The sequence below is a fragment of the Salmo trutta genome, chromosome 17, assembly GCF_901001165.1.
Source record: "Salmo trutta chromosome 17, fSalTru1.1, whole genome shotgun sequence".
NCBI lineage: Eukaryota > Metazoa > Chordata > Actinopteri > Salmoniformes > Salmonidae > Salmo > Salmo trutta.
Window position 1 is genome coordinate 12691577 of NC_042973.1, and position 12835 is coordinate 12704411.

Below are 12835 nucleotides of genomic sequence, written 5' to 3' on the forward strand. Positions count from 1 at the left end.
AATGCTTGATTTCATTGAATTTAGGCCCAAGTGTAGTTATAGATATAAATATTCTGAGAACAAAATGTCACAAAAGGGATTTTTATGCTTTTCGAACAGGGTGTTCAATTGTCCCCACATTTTCCACTATAACCAGCTACGGCGGGTGAGCTGCTGTAAGTCAACGAACAAGCTTTGGTTCCATCTGCAAAAAATACACCCCAAATGTATCATTTAAAAGGCTGTTCTTACCCCAGTGTGTGAAGTCTACAGTTTGGACCCTTTAGCCCAGAACAGAGCAATGCCACTCTTGAGTCCTGCAGATCGTTGTCTCTCAGCTCCAGCTGTTTCAGTTGTGAGTTGGGTGAACGCAGGACTAAAGCCAGATCTGAACTTCAACCCTCTGTCAGACCACACTGGCGTAGGCGGTGGGGAAGTAGAGGACATGGCTGAACATAAGACATACACACTTTAGTGTGTGTAGTTTACCGTTTGGATCCTCCAGTCCAGCAGAAAGTAGCATCACTCCTAAGTCCTGCAGTTCATTGTCTCTCAGCTCCAGTTGATTCAGTTGTGAGTTGGGTGAATGCAGGATGGAGGCCAGAACTGAACAGCATTGTTTTGTCAGACCACACTGACCTAGACTATGGGGAGTCAAGAGAAAACTTGAAAATTAGCCACACACACACACACACACACACACACACACACACACACACACACACACACACACACACACACACACACACACACACACACACACACACACACACACACACACACAGTGGATACTCATGCTCATATAGTTCACTCACACATCTTTGTATTTTGCAGAATGGTCTAGTCAGTCCAACACAGAGCAGATGCCCTCCTCTGTCCTCCACTTCATTGTAGATGAGGTCCATCTCTCTCAGGGAGGAGTTTGGTGTCTGCAGATCTGAGACCAGAGTCTAAGGAAGGAGTCTCACTGGATCCATATGAGTTCACAGTCATCCAGTCTAGTGAGATAGTTAAATATTGTTAAATACTCAAACCAAAATAATTATTTAAAAATAGTCATTATTCAAAATAAGGATATGCATCAACACAATAACAAATCTTACAATGCTCTCTTACAGGTTTTCAGTACAGGAAACATCCAAAAATCTATCTACCAAGAGAGTTCTCATCTATATTATTCGTAGCCGTCAATTTACCACCACAAACCAATGCTGGCACTAAAGACCGCACTCAACCAGCTGTATAAGGCCTTATCAAACAAGAAAATGCTCATCCAGAAGCGACGCTCTAGTGGCCGAGGACTTTGATGCAGAAAAACTAAAATCTGTTTGAACTAATTTCTACCAGCATGTCACATGTGCAACCAAAGGAGAAAAAATACTCTAGAACACCTTTACTCCACACACAGTGTAAGGGGTACGTACTGGCTGCAGAGAAGTCAGGCGCAGGAGAGCAAAAACTGTGTTGACAACGGCGCAGTTCAATAATAAAAACCACCGGAAAACAGAACAATCAATCAATGGGTACAAAACCCGTCGCACACCAGAATAACGTGCACATGCACTTACAATAAACAATTCCGGACAAGGACATGGGGAGAACAGAGGGTTAAATACACAACATGTAATGATGGAATTGAAACCAGGTGTGTGGGAAGACAAGACAAAACAAATGGAAAATAAAAGTGGATCGATGATGGCTAGAAGACCGGCGACGCCGACCGCCGAACGCCGCCCGAACAAGGAGAGGAACCAACTTTGGCGGAAGTCGTGACACACAGAGACGCATACAAAGCTCTCCTTCGCCCTCCATTTGGAAAATCTGACCATGGTTCTATCCTCCTGATTCCTGCTTACAAGCAAAAACTAAAGCAGGAAGTTCCAGTGACTCACTCAATACGGAAGTGGTCAGATGATGCGGATGCTACGCTACAGGACTGTTTTGCTAGCACAGACTGGAATATGTTCTGGGATTCATCCAATGGCATTGAGGAGTATAGACCTCAGTCACTGGCTTCGTCAATAAGTGCATCGACGACGTCGTCCCCACAGTGACCGTGCGCACATATCCCAACCAGAAGCCATGGATTACAGGCAACATCTGCATCAAGCTAAAGGTTAGAGCTGCCGCTTTCAAGGAGTGGGAAACTAATCCAGATGCTTATAAGAAATCCCGCTATGCCCTTAGTCGAACCATCAAACAGGCAAAGCGTCAATACAGGATTAAGATTGAATCCTACTACACCGGCTCTAATGCTCGTCGGATGTGGCAGGGCTTGAAAACTATTACAGACTACAAAGGAAAACCCAGCCGTGAGCTGCCTAGACGCGAGCTTACCGACCAGCTTTATGCTCGCTTCCAGGCAAGCAACACTGAAGCATGCATGACAGCACCAGCTGTTCCGGACGACTGTGTGATAACGCTCTCGGTAGCAATGTGAGCAACACCTTTAAACAGGTCAATATTCACAAAGCCGCTGGGCCAGACGGATTACCAGGACGTGTACTCAAAGCATGCACGGACCAACTGGCAAGTGTCTTCCCTGACATTTTCAACCTCTCCCTGACCGAGTCTGTAATACCTGCATGTTTCAAGCAGACCACCATAGTCCCTGTGCCTAAGGAAGTGAAGGTAACCTGCCTAAATGATTACTGCCCTGTAGCACTCACGTCGGTAGCCATGAAGTGCTTTGAAATGCTGGTCATGGCTCACATCAACAGCATCCTCCCAGATATCCTAGACCCACTCCAATTTGCATAAACAGATCCACAGATGACGCAATCTCAATCGCACTCCACACTGCCTTTTCCCACCTGGACAAAAGGACCTATGTGAGAATGCTGTTCATTGACTACAGCTCAACGTTCAACACCATAGTGCCCACAAAGCTCATCACTAAGCTAAGGACCCTGGGACTGAACACCTCTTTCTACAACTGGATCCTGGACTTCCTGACGGACCACCCCCACGTGGTAAGGGTAGGCAACAACACGTCTGCCACGCTGATCCTCTTGTGTACTCCCTGTTCACCCACAACTGCGTGGCCAAACACGACTCCAACACCATCATTAAGTTGGCTGACGACACAACAGTGGTAGGCCTGATCACAGACAATGATGAGACAGCCTATAGAGAGGTGGTCAGAGAACTGTCAGTGTGGTGCCAGGACAACAACCTCTCCCTCAATGTGAGCAAGACAAAGGAGCTGATTGTGGACTACAGGAAAATGTGGGCCGAACAGGCCCCCATTAACATCGACGGGGCTGTAGTGGAGCGGGTCGAGAGTTTCAAGTTCCTTGGTGTCCACATCACCAACGAACTATAATGGTCCAAACACACCAAGACAGTCATGAAGAGGGCACGAAAAAACATTTTCCACCTCAGGAGACTGAAAAGATTTGTCATGGGTCCCCATATCCTCAAAAAGTTCTACAGCTGCACCATCAAGAGCATCCTGACCGGCTGCATCACCGCCTGGTATGTCAACTGTTCGGCATCTGACCGTAAGGCGCTACAAATGGTAGTGCATACGGCCCAGTTCATCACTGGGGCCAAACTTCCTGCCATCCAGGACCTATATACTAGGCGGTGTCACAGGAAAGCCCATAAAATTGTCGAAAACTCCAGTTACCCAAGTAATTGACTGTTCTCTCTGCTACTGCACGGAAAGCGGTAACAGAGCGCCAAGTCTAGGACCAAAATGCTCCTTAACTGCTTCTACCTCTAAGCCATAAGACTGCTGAACAATTAATAAAATGGCCACCCAGACTATGTACATTAACACCCTCAGGTTAGCCAGCTGTTGGAAAGACAGCTTTGCTAGTTTCAGGATAATTTTGTCTTTGTGGCTTTGTTGTACTTGTTGTTCTTCCTACTGGTTAGAATGAGCAGGAAGTGTGAGTACATCCGGGTCAGCGTTTTGGGGATTTCATCCCTCTCTGCTTCTTTCAGCATAACCTCAAACACAGTGGCTGATATCCAACAGAAGCCTGGTATGTAGCACATTATGTTTAGGCTTCTTGATGTCTTTATGTGTGTGATTATTTCAGTGGCTAGATTCTTCCTGAAGTACTCCTCCTTCTGTGGGTCATTGAACCCTCATACCTCTGTCACCTGGACAACAGACTTAGAAGACATCTGCTTGGCTGCTGCAGGTCTGGAGGTAATCCAGAGGAGAGCTGGGTGAAGCAAACTCCCCTTAATGAGGTTTGTCAGCAGCACATCCACTGAAGTTGGCACTGTGATGTCAGACAGGTCCTTGTTGTTCTGGAAATCTAGAGGAAGGCGACACTCATCCAGACCATCAAAAATGATTTATTTTGACTCAATTCTTTCAATCTCTTTCAGCTCTGGGAAGTAGAAGGACAGCAATTGCATCAGACTATATTTTCCCGTTTTCAGATTAAGATCACGGAAAAGAAGAGGAAACATGAAATGAACATCCTGATTGGCCTTTCCCTCTGCTCAGTCAAGGATTAACTTCTGCACAGAGACTGTTTTTCCAATGCCAGCAATTCCTTTTGTAAACACATTTCTGTTGTGCAGGGAAAGGCTTGAAGATGTCATTGCATTTGATTGTTAACTCTTGTGTTGTGAGTATCTTGGATGCCATCTCTATCAGTCTCACCTCATGTTCATTATCAACCCCTCCACTTTCTGTGATGTAGAGCTCTGTGTAGATGTCCTTTCATAGAGAGTTTGGCTTCCAATTTGTATTTATTTGTATTTTATTTTACCGTTATTTTACCAGGTAAGTTGACTGAGAACACATTCTCATTTACAGCAACGACCTGGGGAATAGTTTCAGGGGATAGGAGGGGGATGAATGAGCCAATTGTAAGCAAATATTTGTTGGTATTTCTTTCCCAGAGAAGTGGGTCTCCCTGTTTCAAAACACGCAGTCTTACCTTTTATGTCCAGAGGGTCTAAAGCACACTCATTACCAAAACTCTCCATCATCATCTCAAACCTCTCAGAGGTTCCCTGCTGAATTCAGGTGGTTGAAACATTGACTTGTCAATCTTCATTGATAACAGGCTGGGTTAGGTGATTCGGCTCCCTTCCTCTTTCTGACTATGGGAAGAGAAAAATATAGAAACATTGCATTCATGTGACTTTAGTTTTGAGAATATAGATATTTCAGCTTCAACAACACTACATGGCCAAAAGGATGTGGACACCCCTTCAAATTAGTGGATTCGGCTATTTCAGCTACACCCGTTGCTGACAGGTGTATAAAATTAATCACACAGCCATGCAATCTCCATAGACAAACATTGGCAGTAGAATTGCCCGTACTGAACAGCTCAGTGACTTTCAATGTGGCACTGTCATAGGTGCCCCTTTGAATGTCATTTTGTCAAATTTCTGCCCTGCTAGAGCTGCCCCGGTCAACTGTAAGTGATGTTATTGTGAAGTGGAAACTTCTAGGAGCAACAACGGCTCAGCCACGAAGTGGTAGGCCACACAAGCTCACAGAATGGGACCGCCGAGTGCTGAAGCGCATAATGCGTAAAAATCGTCTGTCCTCGGTTGCAACACTCACTACCGAGTTCCAAACGGCCTCTGGAAGCAACGTCAGCACAAGAACTGTTAGTCGGGAACTTCATGAAATGGGTTTCCATTGCTGAGCAGCCGCACACAAGCCTAAGATCACCATGCGCAATGCCAAATGACCGCTGGAGTGGTGTAAATCTCACCGTCATTGGACTCTGGAGCAGTGGAAATACGTTCTCTGGAGTGATAAATCACGCTTCACCATTGGGCAATCCGACGGACGAATCTGGGTTTGGTGGTGCCAGGAGAACACTTTCTGCCCGAATGCATAAATCAAATCAAATTGTATTAGTAACATGCGCCGAATACAACAGGTGTAGACCTTACAGTGAAATGCTTACTTAGGAGCCCCTAACCAACAACGCAGTAAAAAAATATGGATAAGAGTAAGAAATAAAAGTAACAAATAATTAAAGAGCAGCAGTAAAATAACAATAGCGAGACTATATACAGGGGGGTACCGGTACAGAGTCAATGTGCGGGGGCACCGCTTAGTTGAGGTAGTATGTACATGTAGGTAGAGTTATTAAAGTGACTATGCATAGATGATAACAACAGAGAGTAGCAGTGGTGTAAAAGAGGGTGGGAGTGGGGGGGGGGTGCAAATAGTCTGGGTAGCCATTTGATTAGGTGTTCAGGAGTCTTATGGTTCGGGGGTAGAAGTGGTTTAGAAGCCTCTTGGACCTAGACTTGGCACTCCAGTACCGCTTGCTGTGCGGTAGCAGAGAGAAAGTCTATGACTGGAGTGGCTGGAGTCTTTGACAATTTTTAGGGCCTTTCTCTGACACCGCCTGCTTTAGAGGTCCTGGATGGATGGCAGGAAGCTTGGTCCCAGTGATGTACTTGGCTGTTTGCACTACCCTCTGTAGTGCCTTGCGGTCGGAGGCCGAGCAGTTGCCATACCAGGCAGTAATGCAACCAGTCAGGATGCTCTCGATGGTGCAGCTGTAGAACCTTTTGAGGATCTGAGGTCCCATGCCAAATCTTTTCAGTCTCCTGAGGGGGAATAGGTTTTGTCATGCTCTCTTCATGACTATCTTGTTGTGCTTGGAACATGTTAGTTTGTTGGTGATGTGGACACCAAGGAACTTGAAGCTCTCAACCTGCTCAACTGCAGCCCCGTCGATGAGAATGGGGGTGTGCTCGGTGCTCTTTTTCCTGTAGTCCACAATCATATAAGAAATCCCGCTATGCCCTCTGATGAACCATCAAACATGAAAAACAGCCCCTGCCTGTTTGATGGTTCCGTCAGAGGGCATAGCGGGATTTCTTATAAGCTTCCGGTTTGGAGTCCCGTTCCTTGAAAGCGGCAGCTCTACCCTTTAGCTCAGTGCGTTTGTTCCCTGTAATCCATGGCTTCTGGTTGGGGTATGTACGTACGGTCACTGTGGGGACGACGTCATTGATGCACTTATTGATGAAGCCAATGATTGATGTGGTGTACTCCTCAATGCCATCGGAAGAATCCCATGTGCCAACATACAATGACATTCTAGAATATACTGTACTTCCAACTTTGTGGCACCAGTTTGGGGAAGGCCCCTTTCTGTTTCAGCATGACAACGCCCCCGTGCACAAAGCGAGGTCGATACAGAAATGGTTTGTCGAGATCGGTGCGGAAGAACTTGACTGACCTGCACAGAGCCCTGACCTCAACCCCATCAAACACCTTTGGGATGAATTGGAACACAGACTGCAAGCCAGGCCTAATCACCCAACATCAGTGTCCGACCTTAATGCGCTTGTGGCTGAAGGGAAGCAAGTCCCTGCAGCAATGTTCCAACATCTAGTGGAAAGCCTTCCCATAAGAGTGGAGGCTGTTATAGTAGCTAAAGCGGGATCAACTTTTGGAATGAGATGTTCGACTATCAGGTGTCCACATACTTTTGGTCCAGGCTGAATTCAGGTGGTTGTCACTCTTCATTGATAACAGGCTGGGTGTAAGTGATTCAGCTCCGTTTCTCTTTCTGACTCCGGAGATAACAACCTAAAAACATTAATTTCCCTTCATATGACTTGAGTTTTGAAAATATAAATAGATATTTCAGCTGCAACTATTTGTCATCCTCTTGCTGCAGCCTGGACTTATATCTTTCATATATTTTCTCATAGCTCAGAGGTTCCCTGCTGAATTCAGGTGGTTGAAACATTAAGTTGTCACTCTTCGTTGATAACAGGCTGGGTGTAGGTGATTCTGCTCCCTTCCTCTGTCTGACTCTGGAGATAAAAACATTGAAACATTAGCTTACCTTTCATGTGGCCACACTATAACCCGTCTTGTGTTGAATCCCAGCCAAGATGTTATTACTTAATTGTTTACAAATAACAACAATATAAACAAACAATGTTTAGCTTGAAAATATATCTTAAAAAGCATCATGTGGATGTCATGGACTGTCAGCCCTAGCATCTAGAGCACTGTCTATGCAGTTGAGAGGGGTTCCATTTTTCAGTCTTTGAAAGCACACTCCTTAATTTGTTCTTTAGCCAAATGTTTTTTGCTATAAAGTGTATTCAAATAAATTAATAAACAAACAAAAAGTGCATATGGAGATATGGAGGTAAAGGACTGACAGTCCATGATATGATCATATGTATGTAGAACTTCAGAATTCATTCAGTACCTCTTAGAACTAATGCCTTGAAGGAGGCTCATTTTAGAGGCCGGGGGTCTCCTCCTCTCTCCCTCCCAAGACAGAGTCATTGCAGAGGCAGTGGTCTTCTTCTCTCTCTCCCCAGATAGTCAATGCAGAGGCCACTTCCCACTAATCTCTCTCCCCAGAGAGACTCATTAGTCAACCCTCAGCAAAAGTTCCTTAGATACAGATAACAAAGATTAATTGTCAATACTTCACAACTGAACAATAGTCAATTATGAACAAGAACCATAAACAATTAGACTTTTATTGTTCATCATCCATTCAGCACTGACAATAATCCTTTTCTTCAGAATAACAAACCGTGTTACTCATATTTTGTCTCTCGCTCTGACTTGGTAGTTAAACAAGGTGAAACACATTCTTCATTATACAGGAACATGTTCAAGTGGTTTTGGCTTTGACTGGTTGAATAGGTAAGCAAGTTTTATTTGGTCACAATCAAGAAGTTACCGAGAAAGAAATGGTCACATTCTGTGTGTTTGGTATCTTGCTAAAACAATGTATTATTTACATCTTAGAATTTTACAATCCCTAAATAGGCCTACAGAGCCCAAACTTCAGACCTAACATGTGAACACCAAGACATTTTCTCCAACAGTTGCTCTGATGATCAGTCTAAAATATTGAATCACTATTTTGATCTATCATCACAGTATTAAAGCATAATTCTAACCATTATACACTTTTTTACATCAAATATCAATATAATAAACCCCAGCCTTAGACCAGGGTTCCCCAACTGGCTACCCACGGTAGGAATTTGTCTCGCAGCTGGTTTTATTTGCCCCCCCCCCCCCCAAGTTTTCTAAGCAAAAAATAATAATAATAATTTAAAAAAAAAACGTACTTTTTTTTCTTTACATTGTTGGACATAAAAGACCGTAAAAACACCAGGAAATCAGCTCCAAGTGATTTTAATTTAAGAGATCTGTTCCCAAGTATTGCCATGCATAATAGAGAGACACGTGGTCTTATACAAATGCAAACAAGGTTTGAAATAATTATGTTTTAGTCAAACATTTTATCTGTTTGGGCTTCTCGTGGTCAATTTGCAGTCTACAAATGATTTGTAATTATGTTCCGGCCCCCCGACCATTCGCTCAACAACAAAACATCTAGTAGATCCCTGTCTTAGACCAACACCCAGAAACACTTTCTCTGACGCAAACTGCAGACGCGTCCTCCGGTTCTTTTACTTTCGATTTAACTAGTAACGTGCATAAACCCTTTGTTCGACAAAATGTATTTCACTGAGCAATTGTATTAGTATTAAATAATATAATTTCCCATTTTTTTGGAGCATACAATATAGCAAAGTATTTTAATAATGTATGTTATACAGTCCCTTTTGCACATCTTTATCAAGAGTGACAATATCCCAGGTTAAATGATTGGATTTAAACTCCCTCGAGTGAGAAAGGAGATTTAACTAACCCAGTCAGTCGAAATCAACCATGGCCACTAGATGCCAGCAAATACCAAGAGAACGTTTCATTGTTGACCGTCTGAAAAGGCACCCGGTCTCATGTTTTGCTAGAAGATCAGTACCAAGACATAACATTTATTTATTTAATTGGCAACATTATTGTTTAAAATGTTAAACCCTGTACCATGAGTTATTTGTTTATGGACAAGCCATTCCATCACTTAACATCCATTACTCTTTTCTATTCATATACTGTCCATAATGTCTATAAGCACTATCATATACAGTACATATGTATTTACATTCATACATACTATTCATATACTGTCCATAATGTCTATAAGCACTATCATATACAGTACATATGTATTTACATTCATACATACTATTCATATACTGTCCATAATGTCTATAAGCACTATCATATACAGTACATATGTATTTACATTCATACATACTATTCATATACTGTCCATAATGTCTATAAGCACTATCATATACAGTACATATGTATTTACAGTGTTCATTTTGATATTTCTTAATTCCTTTCTTTTTCTTTATGGATTTGTGTGTATTGTTTTGTATTGTTAGGTATTACTGCACTGTTGGAGCTAGAAACACAATCATTTTGCTGCACCGGTGATAAAATCTGCAAAATATGTTTAAGTTAACAATAAAATTTGATTTGGATTTGAGATATTTGTATTATATGTGTTTATTTAGGATCCCCATTAGCTGTTGCCAAGGCAGCAGCTACTCTTCCTGGGGCCCAGTAATATTAAAGCTGGTATATACAATAAAACATATTACATGACATTACATTTGATAACCTTTAAGTGTGTTCCCTCAGACCACTACTCTTCTACCACATATCTACAACACACAATCCATGTGTACGTGTGTAGAGAGCGAGTCTTATCATGTTTATGTATAGGTCCTATAACAACATTCATAATGTTGAAATCCTTCAAAGCCATTCTCTCTGACTTTTGCAACAAAACATCTGATCATCAACAACTTAAACACAGTCTAAAAATAATAATAATAGTCCTTCCTTTGTAAATATATATATAGCCTAAATAAATAAAAATATGCGACCATGATCCTGAAGTCAATACGAAAATGAATTGAAACACATACCCCTACAATATGTATCAAATATTCAGACATACTGAACATCCAAATGAACCCTCCAAACACATGTGTTTCTGAAAACATTTTTGGATAATTTCTCCCGCCCGCAGTTTGACAGCTGATTTCGATTTTGTAGGCTACGACGAGCCTACAAAAGTGTTCCACAACGAGAGAGGGAAGGCTGGGCATGTTCCCCATTATCTCCACACCACACTCTCCTTCCCTCACTTACCAATATGTTATACTTAACGGGATTGTAAGGCTTCATAAAGGCGGCCTGAAAAATATTGATACCTCTAATTGACTCCAATGTGTTATGGAGGCGCACTCTCGATTCAACTCTCACAGGGTTTACTGGAACTATCTAGTGCAATTATCCATCTGCTCGGGATTTGCTGAATCAAATGACTGCATTTTCCAGACCGCTGTAAATACCTGAAATTGCGCCAGTTAATTTGACATAACATAGCGCATCTGCGATCTTTTGCCAGCTTTGGAAATAAGGGGGTAGGCCTTTTAAGTGCACAGGCAGCCTGCTAACACTGGGTCATCATGGCTATACAGATCTATTTCTCTGGGCCCAGACAATAGTGTCATGGCTATTTTCTCCTAAATGTAGCTTGTGACAGTAATGTGTCTCTGTAGGCTACCTGCCTGTGTTGGTTAGGGACAGTGAGTATTTTTGCTGAATTCCAACATTTTGTAAGACTATCTTTTCAGGACTAAATTGTAAATGTTTCATCCACAAGGATATTTTTTCCCCCCAAAGTCATAGAAACGCCTTTTGCAACATACCTGTCATAGAGATATTTGAATAATATTCCGAATTAAAATACAATTTAGAATCATTTAGCAGATGTTAAGAGACACAGTAGTGAGTGCATAAATGTGCATACTGGTCCCCCATGGGAAATGAACCCACCATCCTGGCATTGCAAATGCCATGCTCTACCATCTGAGCCAAGAGCCACACAGGACAATCAAACAGTTTCATTTTTTTCTCCCAAATCAGCTAGTTTTATAAAGTCTAAATTCCAAGTCACCTTGGAAATATTTACTTTGACATCTAAAATATGTTACACAAACCCACCATGAGATAATTTAGGTGAAACTGTATTTTGTCAAAAGTTTATATTTATTAGTCAAAAGTTTTATTAGAAGAAGAATTCTACCCAAGGAATTCATAACACATTTAGAAGCTATTCCTAACCCTCAGCTAAGCACTGCATACATAACAATAGTCTAGAAGTTAATGTCACTTTTTTGGACATGTTGTCATGTTGCGTGTAGTATGTTTTGGGATAGAAAAACTTGAGTTGCCTATTTGTGCCTAATTGCAGTACTTGTGCATATCATATTCTCGTGTGAGACAAAAGTTACTCCTAGATTTCAGGACCAGATTATAGCTTTCCTCCAAGATGAGCCATCTAGGAACAAAACAGAAAGGACAAGCAACAAGGAAAACATGATGAGGTCCATAATAATCTGTGTGTGTGTGTGTGTGTGTGTGTGTGTGTGTGTGTGTGTGTGTGTGTGTGTGTGTGTGTGTGTGTGTGTGTGTGTGTGTGTGTGTGTGTGTCTCAGAAGAAGAGCATAACGTACCTCTCTTGTCCTACAGGTGATCAAGGTCAAAAACGAAATGAAACGCTTGGTTGCAGACATATTTTGATTAATTGTTGATTTTACAGTGACTGCCCTCAAAATAAAGGTAATACAACCTGACACCACAGCAGCACTTCCTTTGTGTCAACCAGCCAACCAGAAGGCATATTCTTCCTCCACATGACACACATTTCTGACTGAACAAGGAACTGGAACAAAATTAGCTAGCATTTGTTTTCCATGTAACACACAATAGGGCAATTATGTCATCAATTATCACAACATTTCAAAGACAAGTCATTCTATTGTGTAGAGGTTAAGTGGTGTAGCAGACTAAATTTTGCATTGCGGCTTTCAGGCCTCTTGGGGCATTGACTGAATGACTGAAAGCTCATCATGGATTTGTCCGTTTTACTTTAGGAGCAAGGCATAACATGGGCCAAGCATGTAGATATTAAAAATAACATATCAGATCATT